The following is a 21,462-nucleotide window of genomic DNA, read 5'->3' as shown; positions in this document are numbered from 1 at the left end:
GGATACATGTGTATTGTTTGAATTGTGGTTTTCTCAGGGTATATGCCTAGTAGTGGGATTTCTGTGTCATATGGTAGTTTTATTCTTGTTTCTTTAAAGGAATCTCCATACTGTACTTCCTCAGTCCTGGGGAAACAGAGGTGGGACAAGAAAAGGAATAAGGTTTTGGATGGAAAGGTTAATCATCAGCTTGGCAGAAGAACTTGGTTTTAGGGGAACTAGGTTTTGGTGGCAAGATGCGTAGACAGTTGGGGAATGTTAAAGCTTATACTGTCAAAGATGAATAAATATCATCAAGTTCAATTCTTTTCAAATTTGGAAACACAGAATTCCAAAGGAATGCCTCAGGGTCCCCATCAGGAGTAAAGGGACAACTGATCATGTGACTTAGGAACTTTCCTCTTCAGCCTAAATGGAACAGCTTAAATTTAATGTTAATTATGAGACTTCCACAAAATTTTAAATATATTTTTTTAAAGTGTCCTCATGCAGAAGCCTGGACTTCCCTGTAGTTCAAACAGTAAAGAATCTGCCTGCAATGCAGCAGACCTGGATTCGATCCCTTGGTTGGGAGGATCCCTTGGAGGAGGAAATGGCAATCCACTCCAGTATTCCTGCTTGGAGAATTTCATGAACAGAGGTGCCTGGCGAGATACAGTCCATGGGGTTGCAAAGAGTCAGACGACTGAGCACAACAGTAAACAACTGGGAAATAAAACCCTGGTAAAAAGCAGAGTGCTTATTTACAAGAGCCACGCGATGGCCTTTGCTTTCTTATCGCCATCACCATCGTGGTCTGCAGTAGCAACTCCATACATGTTGGTTGAATTAGGCACTTGCCCAACACAACACTGGAGAAGGAAGTGGCAACTCATTTCAGTATTCTTGCCTGGAGAATCTCATGGACAGAGGAGCCTGGCATGGGGTCGCAAGAGTCAGACACAGCTTAGCAACTAAACCAATCAACCAACCAACCATACTGTTCTCTATAGTGGCTCTATGAATTTACATTCCCACCAAGAGTACTGAAGGTTTCCCTTTTCTTCACATCCTCTCCAGCATTTATTGTTTGTAGATTTTTTAATGATGGCCATTCTGATTGGTGTGAGTTGATACCTCATTGTAGTTTTGGTTTGCATTTCTCTAATAATAATGATTTCTCTAATAATGAATGACGTTGAGTATCTTTTCATGTGTTTATTGCCCCGAGGACACAGCAGGGGTAAGAGAGGGTAGGACAAATTGAGAAAGTAGTGTTGACATACATACTCTATCATGTGTAAAATAAATAAGTAGTGGGAAGCTGCTATGTAAACAGGGAGCCCAGCCTGGTGTTTGTGATGACCTAGAAGGGTCATACATATAATTATGATTTATTCATATTGTTGTACCGCAGAAACTAACACAACACTGTAAAGCAACTATCCTCCAATTTAAAAAACATAAAAATGTAAAAATGTGTGTGTGCTGTGATATGCAGGACCTTTAAACCATTGAGCATGGAACTAAGCTACAACAGACAGACTATAGTACCTTCCTTGACTTACAATATATTAATCAGTGTAACATCCTCTTTCTCTTACCATTTACCTTCTGTATAGAACCTCTCATAATCTGAAGAAACTACCTTATAGTTTCCCCTGTTTTGTTACTCTGTTCTTAAAAATTTCTTGTAATGGAAGGGATTTTTCTCTGTGTTGCTAAGGTAACTTTGATGATAAAACAGAGCTTAGCACATAGTAGGCAGTCAATAATGTTTCACTGAATGGAGAAATAAGCTATATATTTAGCTCATTTATTGGGCATCAGACAGAACTACTTTTCTAAAATGAATCACTCTCTCCTCATGAATATTCTCTTCCCCTTTCTAAGTTTTGAAATGTCATTTCCCATAAATATGGCCTTTCATTCTGAAATGGATATCAGAGTGAACTATAAAACAAACCGTTGTTCCTAGAAGTAAGGGGATATGAAATTGTTAGAATATGCCAAGGAGGGCATTGTGCAACATTTTTCTGATATATCACAAAATTTCAATGAAGATTAATTAACTGAAAGTTCATTTGAACTTAAAAGGAACAAATGAGTAAAATTTAGAAATTAACTTCTTTATTTTTAAAAAATTAAACTCAGTCTTCAAAAGTGAAATACTGATTTTATTTCCCTAAGGCATCACACAATTCTTAGAACAATACAATAAATTTCAGTAAGTGAGGCCACAGATTCCAAATATATGATCATTTGAACAAGTTAAAATTTGCCTTTACCTGTGGAGGAGTTTACTAAGCATATAATATTTTCAAGATTATTTCTAACAGGAGGTTTTGAAAAACAACTGATTTCACACACTCAATAGCGATTTGTTCTGCAAGGTAATACACCAACTTCCATGATCTTTATTTCCAGTACAAACCTGTTCAGCCAACATCTGGAAAACTTTAGTCATTAGTCTCTGTTATTGTTTTTGAGAGTAAAAATAAAATGGCTTGAGTAAGAAAGTCCTGTCATACAACTTAAGCCATAAATTCAACTCTGATGTTTACACACACACATACACATGAAGCATTTTTTTTAATGACTTAATTTTCTTTAATAAATTTATATTACAAAAGAAAATGTGTTATTTTCAGACATGAAAACTCAGGTTTTGAGGAATTTTCTCTTAGCTTTTAAAAGTTAATTAGAGAGGAGAACAAGATGGTGGAGGAGTAGGTGGATGTGGAGTACATCTCTCTCCGCGGTACATCAGAAACTCACCTTCAGACACAAATGTGCACGTAGGACACCAGCTGAGAGCAGACAGGAGTACCTGACCAGCAGAAAAGAATACATAGACCCACACAAAACTCGGTAGGATGCAGGAACTAGGGGAGAAAACAGGAGTGTTAGTAGGACTGGACCTGCCCTCAGCAGTTAAAACTGAAGCAGGGGTCTGATCCCCACATCGGGGCAACTGAGCCAGAGCAGAAACATTTAAGGCTGAGAGTGAAACAGCTGATCTGTGGCAGCCTAAATGGAATGAGAATCAGATGGTTCTTTTCACAGCCATACATACCCCAGACAGGAACGCTGGTCCCCTGGATGGTGCAGCAGCTGGGAGCTGGTGTCTGGGGACTGTGGAGCAACAAGAGATGCTGTTGACTGTGGAGAGACGGATTGAGGGGATGTGAGAGGAGATGGTGGTGGCAAATGCCTGTGGAGGAAAGCCAGGCAGCCACGGAAGCAAGGTGATACTGCTGAGTCATGCATAGGGGGTGGAGCCATCACCACAGCCTCTCTCCCCACACACCAGCATAGGCAGGTGAACAATAGAGAGGGTGGCCTATCAAATGCCTGATGCAATGAACTTCAGAGTAGGACCCCACCCAGGGGTGCCTTTAAGTGCCTGATGTGCTGATCTTCAGAGTAGGACTCCAGCCATGGTGTCTGCTCTATGTCCCTGATGTACCGAACAATAGAGAAGGACCCCAGGCAAGGGAGCCCTCTAAGTACCTGAACAAGCAGAGCTAGGGGCAAAAACTGGCCAAAAAGGCCTTCTGATCTCCAGCTACAGGAAGCTTGAAAAGAGACTCTGATAGGGCCATAACTTTTGTGGCAGAGGCGGTCCATGTCCCTGCACACTTGGGTCCCCACAAGCCAAGCAGCTGCACCACCTTCACACTTGACTCTCACTGGGGCAGAGCTGCCACAGGCAAAAAAAAGTCTTGTATCTATGCATGCAGGGTCACTGCAGTAGTGTCCAACTCTTTGCGACCCTATAGACTGTGGCTTCACTGGTGGCTCAGAGGTTAAAGCATCTGCCTGCAATGTGGGAGATCTGGGTTCGATCCCTGGGTCAGGAAGATCCCCTGGAGAAGGAAATGGCACCCCACTCCAGTATTCTTGCTTAGAGAATCCCATGGATGGAGGAGCCTGGAGGGCTGCAGTCCACGGGTCACAAAATGTCGGACACGACCGAGCGATTTCACTTTCACTTTTAGACTGTGGCCTGCCAGGCTTTTCTGTCAGAGAAGGGGTTCTCCAGGCAAGTGTACTGGAGGGTTTTGGCCAATACTGGGTGCCATACCCTTCTAGAGCACTATATTTCCTGCTGCCCTAGCCACCAACCCCCTTGAGTACCTGGTGCTGCCAGAACCCCTGTGACCCAAGTAGCTGCACCACCTCCACACGTGGCCGTCACAGGGGCAAACCTGAGCCTTCCAGGGCAGCCTCAGGAGCAAAACCCAAGTGGACGACCCACATGCAGAGGTGGAAATAAAGCCACAATTGAAACCCAGGGGCAGTGTGTCTAAGGAAGAAGACCCTAAACCTTCCCACCAGCTGTACAAGCTGCAGATTAAATCCACACAATCAACTAGGCGGACTCTGTGTCTATGGAAAAGGCCATTGAGAGCTCCCACAAAAGCAAATGCACTAGTTCTGATAGCTGTGGACATTGGAGGCAAGAATACACAGGAGTAGGATCAGATTAGCATCTGAGCTACCCCCACAGCAGATCCAGAGATCAACACAGTGTTGGGGGGCATCCTAAGGAGATAAGGTGGACTGTGACTCCCAGCAAGGGAAAGGACTGTGACAGCAGTGACTCAAGAAAAACATTTATTATTCTTATTTTTTGACTTGTTCTGTGGATTCTTTTAGATTACTTTTTCTTTTCCTTTCCCTCCCACCCTGTTGTAGTTGTTGATTTCATTGGCACTAAGAAATCCAATTAAGCTTTTGAGCTTTTTTTTTTTTTTCCTCAGTCACATTTTTTATTGTTGTTGTAAACCTCTGCCTCTACATTGGGCTTTTGCAGTTCAATGGAGCTTTCCTCTTTTTTTAATTTTAAGTTTTTTAAATGTATTATTTTTTTTCTGCATTTATTCCTTTGTTTGCTTTCCCTACTGTTCTTTTCCCCTGGCAGTTAATCTTTAACTGCTATATAAATCTTCTTTATCTACCTCTATTTAACTTTGCATATTTAATCCTTCTTTCTTTCCTTTCTCCCCTTTCCTCTCAACATAGTTGTTAGTTTTATTTTCATTGCTTTATTTCCCAATTGGCACCTTGCTTTAGTTTTGTTTTTCAGTTTGAACTTAATTAGTTCTAGATATAATTTTTGGTTTCCTCTGTTTGCTGGGTCAATCTGTTGTACTTTACTTTTTTGGATTGCTTTGATTTTGCTTATGAGTGTATATGTATATGTGCACACTCAGTCAAATTTTCTATTGTTGTTATAAACCTCTGCCTCTACATTGGACCTTTGCAATTCTATGGAGTTTTCCTTTTTTTTTTTTTTTTCTTCTTCCATTTTTTTTCTTTTCTCTTTTTTATAATTTTAATTTTTTAAACCTATTATTTTTTTCTACACTCATTCCTTTGTTTGACTTTCCTACTGTTCTTTTCCCCTTGCAGTTAATCTTTCATGTGTATTAATCTTCTTCATCTACTTCTATTTAATTGGCATACCTATTCTTTCTTTCTTTTCTTTCCTCTCAACATATTTGTAAGTTTTGTTTTCATTGCTTTATTCCCCACTTGGCACCTTGCTTTAGTTTTGTTTTCCAGTTTGTGCTTTAGTTAGTTTTATTCTTAACTGGTAAATATAATTTTTGATTTCCTTTCTTCACTGGGTCAATCTACTGTACTTTATTTTTGTTGGACAGTTTTCACTTTGCTTATGGGTGTATATGTATATGTGTATATTCCATTATTTGCCTGGTTTTGTAACTATTATTATTTGCCTGATTTTGTAACTGCTATTTGACTGGGGTTCCTCTTTGGTTTCTTGTTTTTGAATATTTGTTTTAATCTCACTTAATGCCATAACAAACCACTTGTGGACTCTTTGTTCCAGACAAGAAATCAAGCCCTGAGGCTTTGGAGTGGGAGCACTGACTCCAAGACCCTAGACTACCAGAGAATTAACCCTAGGGAGTATCAAATAGTGAGAACTCACACAAAGGAATACAAGACCTGGCATCATCCAACCACCATTAACATCCTGTGCAGGACACCTCATCTAAACAACAAACAAAAACACAAACCAAATCATCCACAGACAAGATTACCATATCGCTCAATGGAGGGAAGAAAGAATTCAACTTTCCTCAAGGAAAGAATTCAATTTTCCTTGAAGCCTGGAAAAAGGAGACCTCAAACACAATAAGTTAAAAAAAAAAAAAAGAAAACATAAAGAAATACTTCACAAATGAAGGAACAAACTAAAAACCCAGAAGTTCAAATAAATAAAGAGGAAATAGGCAAACCACCTAAAAAAGAATTCAGAATGATACTAAAGATGATCAAAAACCTTGAAAACAAAATGGATAAAATGCAAGACTCAATTAATAAAAACCTAGAAGAATTAAAGAATAAACACACACAGACAAACAACACAGTTGCTGAAATTAAAAATACTCTAGAAGGAATCAATAGAAGAATATTTGAAGCAGAATAGATCAGGGAGCTGGAAGATAAAATGGTTTAAATAACTTCTGAAGAGCAGAATAAAGTAAAAAGAATGAAAAGAACTGATGACGGTCTCAGAGACCTCTGGGACCATATCAAATGCACCAACATTTGAACTATAAAGGTCCCAGAAGAAGAGAAAAAGAAAGGGTAAGAGAAAATTTTTGAAGAGATTAAAGTTGAAAATTTCCCCAACATGGAGAAAGAAATAGTCAATGAAGTCCAAGAGGCACAAAGAGTCCCATACAGGATGAACCCAAGGAGAAACACGCCAAGACACATACTAATCAAACTAACAAAGACTAAAGACAAAGAAAGAATATTAAAAGCAACAAGGGAGAAGCAACAAGTAACATACAAGGGAAACCCCACACACTTAACAGCTGATCTTTTGGCAGAAACTGCAGGCCAGAGGGGAATGACAGGATATACTTAATGTACTGAGGGGAAAAAATCTACAGCCAAGATTGTTGTACCAGCAACAATCTTATTCAAAACTAATGGAGAGGTAGAAAGCTTTTCAGACAAGCAGAAGTTAAGATAATTCAGTACCACCAAACCAGCTTTACAACAAATGTTAAAAGGACTGACATAGTCAAGAAATACAAGAGAAGAAAAAAGATCTAAAATCAACCCCAAACAATTAAGAAAATGGCAATAGAACATATATATTAATAATTACTTTAAATGTAAATGGATTAAGTGCTCCAACCAAAAGACACAGACTGGCTGAATGGATACAAAACAAGACCCATATATATGCTGTCTGCAAGAAACCCACTTCAGACCTCAAGATACATATAGACTGAAAGTGAGAGGATGGAAAAATATATTCCATGCAACTAGGAAGCAAAAGAAACATGGAGTAGCAATCCTCATATCAGACAAAATAGACCTTAAAATAAAGCAGATTGCAAGAGATAAGGAAGGACACTACATAATGATCAAGGGATCAATGCAAGAGTAAGACATAACAATTGTAAATATCTGTGCACCCAGCATAGTTCAGTTCAGTTGCTCAGTCGTGTCCAACTCTTTGCAACCCCATGAACTGCAGCACACCAGGCCTCCCTATCCATCACCAGCTCCCGGAGCCTATCCAAACTCATGTCCATTGAGCTGGTGATGCCATCCAAAAATCTCATCCTCTGTCATCCCTTTCTCCTCCTGCCTTCAATCTTTCCCAGCATCAGGGTCTTTTCAAATGAGTCAGCTCTTCGCATCAGGTGGCCAAAGTATTAGAGGTTCAGCTTCAACATCAGTCCTTCCAGTGAACACCAAGGACTGATTTCTTTTAGGATGGACTGGTTGGATCTCCTTGCAGTCCAAGGGACTCTCAAGAGTCTTCTCCAACACCGCAGTTCAAAAGCATCAATTCTTCAGTGCTCAGCTTTCTTTAGAGTCCAGCTCTCACATCCATACATGACTACTGGAAAAACCATAGCCTTGACTAGATATGCCTTTCTTGACAAAGTAATGTCTCTGCTTTTTAATATGCTGTCTAGGTTGGTCATAGCTTTCCTTCCAAGGAGTAAGTGTCTTTTAATTTCATGGCTGCAGTCATAATCAAAACATTTCATCCAAATGCAGAAGAATGCACCTTCTCAAGTGCACATGGAACATTCTACAGGATAGACCATATCTTGGGTCACAAATCAAGCCTTAGTAAATTAAAGAAAATTGAAATTGTATCAAGCATCTTCTCTGACCACAATGCTATGAGACTAGATATCAATTACAAGAAAACAAATGTAAGAAACACAAACACATGGAGGTTAAACAACATGTTTCTAAATAACAAACAGGTTACTGGATGAATAAAAAATATTTCTACAAACAAATGACCATGAAAACACAATAACTCAAAACCTATGGGATGCAACAAAAGCAGCTGTAAGAGGGAAGTTTATAGCAATACAATCGTACCTCAAGAAACAAGAAAACATAAAGTAGACAACCTAACTTTATACCTAAAACTGGAAAAAGAAGAACAAAAACTCCCCCCAAAATTAGTAGAAGAAAAGAAATCATAAAGATCTGAGCAGAAATAAATGAAAAAGAAATCAAAGAAAAATACTAAAGATTAATAGAACTAAAACTTGGTTCTTTGAGAAGATAAACAAAATTGACAAACCTTTAGCCAGACTCATCAAGAAAAAAAAGAGAGAAGAATCAAATCAACAATTAGAAATGAAAAAGAAGAGGTTACAACAGATAATGCAGAAACACAAAGCATTATAAGAGACTATTATGCCAACTATATGGCAATAAATTAGATAACCTGGAAGAAATGAACAGATTCTTAGAAAAGTTCAGTCTTCCTGGACTGAACCAGGTAGAAATAGAAATTATGAACAACCCAATTACAAGCACTGAAATTGAAACTGATCAAAAATCTCCCAAGAAACAAAAGCCCTGGACCAGACTGCTTCACAGAAGAATTCTATCAAACATTTAGAGAAGAGCCAATGCCTATCCTTCTAAAACTCTTTCAAAAAATTGCAGAGGAAGGAACACTTCCAAACTCATTCTACAAGGGCACCATCACCCTAATATCAAAACCAGACAAAGACAACAACAACAAAAAAGAAACCTACAGGCCAGTATCACTGATGAACATAGGTGCAAAAATCTTTAACAAAATTTTAGCAAACAGAACTCAGCAACACATCAAAAAGCTCATACACCATGATTCAGTTCAGTTCAGTTCAGTTCAGTTGCTCAGTCGTGTCCGACTCTTTGCGACTCCATGAATCGCAGCACGCCAGGCCTCCCTGTTCATCACCAACTCCCAGAGTTCACTCAGACTCACGTCCATTGAGTCCGTGATGCCATCCAGCCATCTCATCCTCTGTCGTCCCCTTCTCCTCCTGCCCCCAATTCCTCCCAGCATCAGAGTCTTTTCCAATGAGTCATCTCTTGGCATGAGGTGGCCAAAGTACTGGAGTTTCAGCTTTAGCATCATTCCTTCCAAAGAAATCCCAGGGTTGATCTCCTTCAGAATGGACTGGTTGGATCTTGCAGTCCAAGGGACTCTCAAGAGTCTTCTCCAACACCACAGTTCAAAAGCATCAATTAAGTTGGGTTTATCCCAGGAATGCAGGGATTCTTCAATATACACCAATCTTCAATATACACCATATTAACAGATTGAAAGATAAAAACCATATGATAATATATGCAGAAAAAGCCTTTAACAAAATTCAGCACCCGTTTATGATTAAAACTCTTTAAAAAATTGGCACAGAAGGAACCTACCTCAACACAGTTAAGTCCATATATGATAAGCTTACAGCAAACATTATTCTCAATGGTGAAAAACTGAAAGCATTCCCCCTAAGATTAGGAACCAGACCAGGGTGTCCACTTTTGCCCCTACTATTCAACATAGTTCTGGAAGTCCAAGCTACAGCAATCAGAGAAGAAAAAGAAATAAAAGGAATCCAGATCAGAAAAGAAGAAATAAAACTCTCACTGTTTGCAGATGATACCGTACATAGAAAACCCTAAAGATAGCATTAGAAAATTACTAAAACTAATCAGTGAGTTTAGCAAAGTTGCAGGATGCAAAATGAATGCATTAGAAATCACTTGCATTTCTATATATTAACAAGGAAAAATCAGAAAGAGAAATTAAGGAATCAATCCCATTCACCATTGCAACAAAAAGAACTAAATATCTAGGAATAAACTTACCTAAGGAGACAAAAGAACTGTATACAGAAAATTGCAAGATACTAATGAAAGAAATCAAAGATGACATAAACAGATGGAGAGATATTTCATGTTCCTGGGCAGGGAGAATTAATATTGTGAAAATGACTATACTACCAAAGGCAATCTACAGATTCAATGTGATCTCTATCAAATTACCAATGGCATTTTTCACAGAGCTAGAACAAAAAGTTTCACAGGTCATATGGAAATTTAGAAAAGCCCAAATAGCCAAAGCAATCTTGAGAATGAAGAATGGAGCTGGAGAAATCAACCTTCCTGACTTCAGATTATACTACAAAGCTACAGTCATCAAGACAGTATGGTACTGGCACAAAACCAGAAATATAGACCAATGGAAAACGATAGAAAGCCCACAAATAAACTCATGCACCTACGGGTACCTTATTTTTGACAAAGAATGCAATATAATGGGGCAAAGACAGCCTCTTTAATAAATGGTGCTGGGAAAATTGGACAGCTACATGTAAAAGAATGAAATTAAAACACCTCCTAACACCATGGACAAAGATAAACTCAAAATGGGTTAAAGACCTTAAATGTAAGGCCAGAAACTATAATGTAAACTCTTAGAGGAAAACATAGTCAGGCAGAACACTCAATGACATAAATCAAAGCAAGATTCTCCATGACCCACGTCCTAGAGTAATGGAAATAAAAACAAAAGTAAACAAGTGGGACCTGATTAAACTTACAAGCTTTTGCACAGCAAAGGGAACTAATAAGCAAGGTGAAAAGACAACCCTCAGTATGGGAGAAAGTAACAGCAAATGAAACAACTGACAAAGGATTAATTTCCAAAATATACAAGCTGCTCGTACAACTCAATACCAGAAAAATAAACAACCCAATCAAAAAGTGGGGAAAAGACCTAAACAGACATTCCTCCAAAGAAGACATACAGATGGCTAATAAACATATGAAAAGATGTTCAACATCACTCATTATTAGAGAAATGCAAATCAAAACTACAATGAGATATCACCTCACACTGATCAGAATGACCATCATCAAAAAAATCTATAAACAATAAATACTGGAGAGGGTGTGGAGAAAAGGGAATGCTCTTGCACTATTGGTGGGAATGTAAATTGATAACAGCCACTATGGAAGACAGTATGGAGATTCCTTAAAAAACTAGGACTAAAACCACCATATGATCCAGCAATCCCACTCCTAGGCATATACCCTGAGGGAACCAAAATTGAAAGAGACACATGTATCCCCTTGTTCATTGCAGTGCTATTTACAATAGCTAGAACATGGAAGCAACCTAGATGTCCATCAACAGATGAATGGATAAAGAAGTTGTGGTACATATACACAATGTAATATTACTCAATAATAAAAAGGAACACATCTGAGTCAGTTCTAATGAGATCAATGAACCTAGAACCTATCATACAGAGTGAAGTGAGTCAGAAAGAGAAAGATAAATACCATATTCTAATGCATATATATGGAATCTAGAAAAATGGTACTGAAGAATTTATTTACAGGGCAGCAATAGAGAAACAGACATAGAGAATAGACCAGTGGACATGAGGAGAGGGGAGGAGAGGGTGAGATGTATGGAAAGGGTAACATGGAAACTTACATACCTTATTTAAAATAGATAGCCAATGGGAATTTGCTATATGGCTCAGGAAACTCAAAGAGGGGCTCTGTATCAACCTAGAGGGGTGGGATGGGGAAGGAGATGAGAGGGAGTTTCAAAAGAGAGGGGATATATGTATACCTATGGCTGATTCATGTTGAAGTTTGACAGAAAACTGCAAAATTCTGTAAAGCAATTATCCTTCAATAAAAAATAAATTAATTTTTAAAAAGTATGTTAGAAAGGTCGTGATTGAAAGAAATGCTTTAAAGTTTTAAAAGTACACAGGTACAATACATTCAGACAAACATGTACAAACACACATACTTGAAGGATTTCTTTTTCATCAACCTAGCTAATAATTTTCATTAAATTTATGATTATATTTCTCAAAAACAGAATCCATATCTATAACTGAAACTATTTAAAAACTGATTCATAGCTGGGTGTATAGTACCTGATTAAAATTATAGGGACTTCCCTGGCGGTCCAGTGACTAAGACGCTGTGCTCCCAATGCAGGGGCCCTGTTTCAATTCCTGGTCATGAGCTAGATTCCACATGCTGCAACTGAGTTTGCATGCTACAACAAAGTTTGAAGACCCTGTGTGCTGCAAAAAGGCCTGGTGCAGCCAGATAAATAAATATTTTTAAAATTAACACTATAAAAGGACACATGCTTATGCTGAAAGTTTGATCTTTCTGAAGAGTAAACATTGTTTAGTAAAATATGGATTTGAAATATCAGGGCACATTCATATTTTTATTCTTGTTAATGTTGTTTAAGTGATATCCTAGTGCCTGTTTCCATCTCCTTACCTTGATGCATAAATAAACCGATACCTAGAGACAATTCAAGAATATAAGTTATTTATGACTTTAATTTTCCTAGCCCATCATAGGCAAAGTGTAACAGAAAGGCTGAGGTTGATCTTAATTTTCTATTCTTCCTTTTAGAACTGCTCAGTTAGACATTCACTAGACATTTATTTAGAAAATTATGGGACAAATACAATGCCAAGTGCTAAAGAAACAAATTGACATATTTCCTCATTTTAAGAAGCTCATATTATAATGGGCCTAAAAATGTATAAACAGTAAGTATTTGATACAAGAATGTTTATTAATGTGTATGGCTTTGTCGCTTTAGTTAAATCCCCAAACTTCATTCACTATCTCCTGGTATTTATTCTTTTTGGATATATGAACTATGATATATTTAATATTTTCTCATAGATCGATCCATCATTTTCCCATAATTATTTGAAAAGGAATATTTTATAAGACCTGTGCATAAAAATCTATTATCATTTACCACAAGGGAAAGTAATTTTGGTTCAGTCGTGTCTGACTTTTTCTTTGGACTAAAGCCCTCCAGGCTCCTCTGTTGATGGGATTCTCCAGGCAAGAATACTGGAGTGGGTTGCCATGCCCTCCTCCAGGGGATCTTCCCAACCCAGGGATCAAACCCATGTCTTATGTCTTCTGCATTGGTAGGCAAGTTCTTCACCACTCTTGCCACCTGGGAAGCCCAGTTAAAATCTAAGTAGTTTCACCAAACCAAGAGTCTGAGTCTGCATCTACACTCCCTAGGTTAAAAAAGGGAAGTTTAGCAATGTCACCAGAAGGCTGAAGACGTCACCAGACTGGGATTTCTGCCTGAGTTGATTGGAAGTTAGAAAGGTTACTGAAAAGGGAATTACTTTCTCACTTTGTAATTCAATATTATTTTTGTTTTCAGTTTGTTCTGATTTCTGTCTCTGTTTTCTTCCTTCTATCTTCCTGTAGGGTACTGGAACATTTTCTAAAATTTCATTTTTATTCGTGTGTAGTGCCTTTAAGTGTATATCTCACATTCAAAATAGGACAACTTTTTGTGGTTGTTATATATTTTTAACCACAGTCTATTTGTGCCATCATTTTACCAGTTCTTTTGAAGCATAGATAGCTTGCCTCCCTTTATTCTCCCCTATTTATAAACTTATTTTCTTAAATATTTCCTCTACATACATTTAGAAACATATTAGATGGAGCTATCATGTTTGCTTCAACTGGAATAATTTTAAAAACACAAATTAGAGAATTCAAGAGGAAAAGCAAAGTCTGTTGTATTTACACATATTTTTGCCTACTCTGTCCTTTCTTCCTTCCAAGGTTTATTCTTTATTTTCTTTCTGTTTAGAACATTCAGTCACTAGTACCAGTTTATTTGGCTCTGAGTGTGGGATACATGAGGTGAGAAGAACACCCAGGGAGCTCAGCATCATGTCATGCCTTGAATGTCAAATCTCTAGTCAAACTGTCAACTTCTCTGTACACTATCAGAATCTCTTTATGTTTCTTGTATATAATGTCCAGGGTTTGTAGTTGTACTTAGTGTGATGAATAGGCAAAAGTGCATCTAATCCATTGTTTCAGAAGCAGAAGTCTAATTCAAGATTCTATCCAAATTTATTTCAAGTACCACTAGTAAGTGCATTCCAGCTCTGAACAATTTGCTTGAACTCTTTAGTGTTATTGACTCTCACCCGTCACATCTTTTAAAGTACTATTATCAGTTGGATCACTTTTCACTTAATTTAGTTGATTTTGTAAGCCCATGGAGTAACATTGTGAAAAGTATACTGAATTTAGAGCTAAACAACCTGTTTCATTTCTACCACTTGCTAGCTTGGTGGTCTTGAAGAATTAATGTAAACATTTTTTGAGTTATATCATTCTCTAAAAATCAGTATCATTATTGATGATACTGGTAGTATCAATATATTCCTCCCCACAAATTTTTGGTGAGATTAAAGTGTAACAATGTATATGGAAGCATTCTTGGACCATAATAGGTGTTTAATGATGTTTATGAAATCTGACGTCTTCAGAGCACACTATTTAATTGGCATTGCCTTCTTAAATAAGATCACTATAGCTATAGTTACTAAAAGGAAAGGTAAGAATGTCTAAATTGAAGCAGGGATGCGCTAGAAGATAGAACTAGGTTACATAATTTTTGTAGCTAGCTATATTAGAAAAAAATGGTGATAACCCCACTAGATCAACTCTAGCAGTCATATTAAACTGGCGAGCTGTAAAGACACTAGTGGGGTTCAACAGGTTCCCTGTGCCTCCTGCTGTGGAGTAGATGTATGCTGGATCAGAGAGAGTAGCATGTGTGCAGCCCTAGACATCTAAGGTAATCCCAGCCTTGTTATTGCTCAATCTCTGGTGGCTGAAAGCCACTGGTCCCTCTAAGAAGTTGGAGGACACCAGCTGCTCAGAGGTTGTGTAACTGTTAGCATGCTAGGTCTTATTTGTTATTGGAATTAACTAGATAAGTTGCTCCGCTAAGGACAGCCATGCCATGTCACACTCTTCTTCCCTTCTTCCTTTCTGATTTGGTTTCATGATGAGATGAAACTTGGAGTGGCAGCATTTACTTTGTGATCTGGGGTGGGCAGGCCTGGGGACAAAATCTACCATGCTGAGGATGGAAGGACAAGCAGATGTTAGGAACCTGAGTCTTCTATGATTGTGTTGAATCACTGAATTAACTGACCCTGTATATTGACCGTGTTGCTATGCAAGCCATAAATGCTTCAGTGTTTGAGTCACTTTTATCTGGGTCTTCCCTTCTGGCTCATCTAGTAAAGAATCTGCCTGCAATGTGGGAGACCTGGGTTCGATCCCTGGGTTGGGAAGATCCCCTGCAGAAAGGAAAGGCTACCTACTCCATTATTCTGGCCTGGAGAATTCCATGGACTGTATAGTCCATAGGATTGCAAAGAGTCAGACATGACTGAGCAACTTTCACAGTTTCTCTTATATAGACAGAGTGTGGGAACATTTCATAAGTTGCTATGCATACATAAAGAGAATCTGGAGTGGGTTACCATTTCCTCTTGCATTGGCACATGGATTCTTTATCATTGAACCACTTGAGAAGCCAAAAAGAATGATAGAAATAATTGAATTATTGCATGCACACATTATATATCAAATGGAGTATCAAACGGTTTTTGAAATAACATGGAGATATGTTTTTTTCTCTATCTTGCCTCTGATATAAAAGAAATTTAACAATTGCAACATAACCCCATCTCAGTGAAAAAGAACTAAAGAGCCTTTTGGTGAAAGTGAAAAAGGAGAGTGAAAAAGTTGGCTTAAAACTCAACATTCAAAAAACTAAGATTATGGCATCTGGTCTCATCACTTTATGACTAATAGATGGGGAAACAATGGAAACAGTGACAGAGTTTATTTTGGGGGGCTCTAAAATCATGCAGATGTTGACTGCAGCCATGAAATTAAAAGACGCTTGCTTCTTGGAAGAAAAGCTACGACCAACCTAGACAACATATTAAAAAGCAGAGACATTACTTTGCCAACAAAGGTCTGTCTAGTCAAGGCTATGGTTTTTCCAGTAGTCATGTATGGATGTGAGAGTTGGACTCTAAAGAAAGCTGAGCACTGAAGAATTGATGGTTTTGTATTGTGGTATTGGAGAAGACTCTTGAGAGTCACTTGGATTGCAAGGAGATCAAACCAGCCCATCCTAAAGAAAATCAGTCCTGAATATTCATTGGAAAGACTGATGCTGAAGCTGAACCTCCAATACTTTGGCCACCTGATGCAAAGAACTGACTCATTTGAAAAGACCCTGATGCCGGGAAAGGAGGAGAAGGGGATGACAGAGGATGAGATGGTTGGATGGCATCACTGACTCAATGGACATGAGTTTGAGCAAGCTCTGGGAGTTGGTGATGGACAGGGAAGCCTGGCATGCTGCAATCCATGGGGTCGCAAAGAGTTGGACACGACTGAGCGAGTGAACTGAGCTCAATATCCCCATTTTGGGGGCTGTGGTAAATTTTTACCCCCAAAGCTAAACATTTTCATGGCAATAGACGGTGCTTAGTAAGGGAAAAGTCCACTGAAGGTTCTGCTTTTATGGACTGTGTAAATCCAGAGAAGAAATTATATCACAGAGGCCAGTTGTTGACTGATTAGCAAGTGGTAACATCACTGTGTGAAGAAAGGGGTGGGTTGTTTTCTGCAGGTCCCCAAGGCCTAACTTCTGGCCTCACTAGCTGCTGCTCAAACGTTAACTTTAACCTTCGGAAGGTTGATACTCCCAGTGGGTGAATACTGACGTACAGTCTGAATGGTGTCTGAGGTCAGTAATGCACTCTTAATCATTTTGGTATTTAACTTCAAAGCTAGGGACTCAATTAGGGGGATTAAAGGTAACTAAAGCATGGCTTAAGTCATCTTTCCTTACACGCCCCTAATATAAGCAAAATCATTCTTATGTCAGGCTCTTTAAAAATCCATTTGGAGAAGTGTTAATCAATTCTTCATTTATTTGTCAGACATTTATCGGGCAGAATGTGGGGTCCTTTGAATAAGACAGGGCCAATGAGACCTGGCCCCAGTCATCAGGGAGGTTGCAAACAGCCCACCAGGAAATGCAGAGAATAAGAGAAAATAATAATAGAAGAGAAATGACAGAAGGTCTCAGGAGTGGAGCAGATAAGAGAGAGCACACTTCAAACCTAGGGTGATCTACCTGGGGGAATAAAGAAAGGTGTGTGTAGGAAGTGACTGTGAGATGGTTCCTGAGGGAATGAGTGAGTTTAAACATAAGGAATCACAGGCACAGAGCATTTTAGCATCTCAGCACAATGAAGAATGTGCTGAAACCGACATATGTTTCAACCTGGCTTTGCTCTTAGTAACTAGACTTATTTTAGGAAATGAGTCACATTGAGTCTGTTTCTTCATCTTTAAAATGGATATAATAGTATTCACCTCATAGACTTAGAAGAATTAAGTCTTGTGGCTCATTGTACGTATTAGTGTCTGACCTAATTTTTACCTAAGGTCCATTAACTGTTATTATTACTTGCACCAAGTCATCCAGAAAAGGGAACATTTGAGATGGATTCTTGGAGAAATTATAACAAATGGGAAGGTGCACATTATAGATGACTGAGAAACATATTTGAAGACCCAGAGAACTCAAAGCACGGGAACCAGGAAGTGGTTTTTGGAGAAGAATCATGGCAGAAATGGAGATGAGAGAATCGAATGTAGGTGTGACTCTGAGAACAGGGCCTGGGAATACCAAAGTCCCCATCAAGATGTCAAAATATAGCACTGGTCAGTTGGTGGTATTAGCATCCTGGAACCATAGCATAAACAGTGATAAAGGAAGAATGTCTCAAACTAAATAGTAATCGGATGCACGAGAACAACTTTATTTGATCACCATCACTGGAGTAACTTTTTTCTTAATGTTGGGATTTTTTTTCTGATGCGTGGGATCTTCATGCATCACGTAGGTTCTTTTGCTGTGGTGCACAGACTCTCTAGCGTGGCATGTAGGCTCCAGAGTGTGTGGGCTTAGTTGCTCTGTGGCATGTGGAATCACAGTCCCTTAACTTTAGGGATCAAACCCACATTGCCTGCATTGCAAGGTAGATTCTTAACCACTGGACCACCACTTAAACCCTGCAACCTTCTTTAAGTGACTTAATTTTCTAAAAATCTCCAATGTAGAGGAGAATTCAGAGAACAGGCATTTGAGTGAAACATTGACAGAAATTTGCAAATATAACAGGTTGCATATGAGCTACCGTACTGAGAATGCATGACGCACATGCTGGCACCTCCTCCTGTCCACTGCCTATATCAAACCAAGTCTACATAGACAGTACCACTAAGTGTCCTGTCCAGGTTAAATCTTACTGAACTTCATGATAGACTGGCTATCCTTCTCTACACAGCATATGAGATAGCTACTAGCCTTTGGTTGGTGCCTAAACCTAGTTCTGTCCCTTTTTCAGTCTCTTGCTAGTCTGTTGAAACTTAAATATACTGAGAACTGGCAAAGTTAAAAATTTTGAGCTGTGAAACTGAAGACCAAGCAGAGAGATGTGGCAGAAACGGAGGCCGGAGAGATTTGCACCTTACTTGATTCACCACTCCTGACTTTGAACGTAGCGATAAGGGATCATGAGTCATAAAATATAGGTAGCTTCTAAAAATGGAAATGACCCTTAACCAACAATCAGCAAGGAAACTTAGAACTCGATCCTACAATCACATGAAACTGAACCTTCCAACGACCTGAGCATGTTTGAAAGTGGATTTATCTACAGATCTTTCAGAAAGGAAGATACTCGCTGATTGATCCCTTGCTATCAGATTGTGAGACTCCAAGGAAAGAACCTGTTGACCTCTGCTATACCCAGAATTTCACCTTCTGAAACAGGTTTAATAAATTTGCATTGTTTTAAACCTCTAAGTGTGTGGTAATTTGTTATAGCATCAATTGAAAACTAATAATACAATTAATTGAAACTCTCTAAAAATTTTGTCCCAACTACTGAGTGGCATGGGAAAATAGCCCAGTACCTTCCTATGGCACCAAGGGAAGAGAGCACTCACAGAACACTCAGGCAGGAAGAATCGTTTGTTACCTCCAGGCCAAAGTAAGGATCAGTGTACAAGGAAGTTAGATTACTGAGCTTGTGGGCTATGGAAACCCCTCCTGTAACTGAAGCTTCATGGCATATGAACACAGCTGCAACTTCCTGGTATAAAATTCCCAGTGTGGGTTCTGAAGAAATGGGGAACAGGAAACAAGGGAAGTAGAAAACCTAATTAGTAAGATTAATCATGATAAAACCCAAAGGTAGTTTTCTGCTCTGTATAACTGCAGATGATAAGGATATAATGCATGTAACTACAGATAAATCCCCACATTCATGAGAATTACTGTAGAACAGGTGCTGCCCAGCCTGGGGATACAAGATCATGGAGGGTGGAGTGAGGTAAGAAGGGCTGAGAATAATAATTCTATGGCTCATTTCCACTGGCTAGGTGGCTGGCTTGTAAGAGCTGCAGCTGGCCTCCTCTTCTTGCTCCCCACACCCTTCCAGAAGGTTCCACTCCTGCCAGATCATGGAGAAATGCTAAGTCGCTTCAGTCGTGTCCAACTCTGTGCAACCCCATAGATGGCAGCCCACCAGGCTCCCTCGTCCCTGAGATTCTCCAGGCAAGAACACTGGAGTGGGTTGCCATTGCCTTCTCCATGGAGGAATAGAGATCATTGAAATTTACCTTGAAGATGATGTCAAATGCAATGTCATGTACACAGTGCCTGGCCTGTGTGATGCTGTTATATCATCACCGTCATCAGTCATCACATTTATTAGGCATTTTGTACATGCCAGGCACTTTGTGCACTTTATCTCATTTTATGCTCACTATAACATTCTAGGAGGGCTGTGTGTGTGTGTGTGTGTCTGTGTCACTTAGTGTGTGTCTTAGTCACTTAGTCATGTTCGACTCTATGACCTCGTGGGCCTGGCAGGCTCCTCTGTCCATGGAATTCTCCAGGCAAGAATACTGGAGTGGGCTGACATACCCTTCTTCAGGGGATCTTCCCAACCCATGGATCAAACCCAGGTCTCCTGTGTTGCAGGCAGATTCTTTACCATCTGAGGCACCAGGGGAGCCTAACACTATGAGATAAGTACTACTATATACCATTTTACAGATGAAGAAACTGAGGTTTAGAGAGCTTAAACTTCTTGCTCAAGGACTAGAACTCGAAAACAACAGCTGACCCTGAGCAGTCCAACTTCAGCTTTCTTGTTCCTTAACATGAATCACATTTTCTCCTTGTGCAGCTGCTCTGAATGCTCTGAAGGGGCATCCAAGGGCTGTTTTGAACTAAACAGAAAATGCACAACCCTGAGCTGCAGGACCTAAAGGTCCTGGGCTGGTGCTAAGTCAGAGCCTCCTCAATATGCTCTTGCCTGTATCAGCAGAGGCCCAGGAGCAAAAGTCCAGGTTCCCAGGGGTCCGGAGGTCCCCTCCAGAAATGCCTTTTATCCTTCATTCTGAACTCAGGGCTCTGTCCTAACTTCTTTCATTTTCTCTGCTTAACTTCCTCCTCCTTGTCTCTTCAGATGCAGTGTCTTGGCTTTCTCCACAGCTTTGTCTTTGGATGCTGCTGGTAGCAAGACTCTTGGCTCTTAATTCCAAAGGCCTTCCCCTGTGGCTGCCTCAGACAACCTAGACCACCACCTTGAAACCAGAGCTCCTGTTAGGTCTTATGTTCCAGGTTCTTATGTTCATTCTCTTGAGACGCCACTGTGAACAGTCCTTAAATTTGCCAAACATTCTCACCACCAGACCACATCTCCACTGCAGGGGTCCCGCTTCCCAACTGAAACCTGGGGTGATATTAATTTATTCCAAGTTGGATCCTCCAGCAAATACTCATATTTTAAAAATAGTACAGTTGTGTCTCCCCACTTTAAGTCTGTCTCTGGGAATGCATTCACTGAAGGCTCGTCAACATTGGCCGCCTGGGTTTCTCTCCCTTGTTCACACTCTTCTCATCCAGAGGGAGCATTTTATTTTCTGCAACCACAGCCCATGCTCCAGCTGGAATTCCATTGCATCCAGTCTACACTACAGCACTTCCTTCTTAACCTAACCTGGGACTTTAAAACAGACATTTGTTTAAAAAGCAATAAATTCATATGATAAAAAGATAAAACAGGACAAATGGTATTTAATGAACAATGCCCTTCCAGCTCCATTTGGCCAAAGATCCCATTGTGAACTGTTGTTGCACTTGCTGTCTAGAAACTTTTCATACAGTCATAAGTA

Source organism: Ovis aries, chromosome 9, assembly GCF_016772045.2.
Source record: "Ovis aries strain OAR_USU_Benz2616 breed Rambouillet chromosome 9, ARS-UI_Ramb_v3.0, whole genome shotgun sequence".
In the NCBI taxonomy this organism is placed as follows: Eukaryota; Metazoa; Chordata; class Mammalia; order Artiodactyla; family Bovidae; genus Ovis; species Ovis aries.
Note: the sequence above shows the minus strand (reverse complement) of the source record.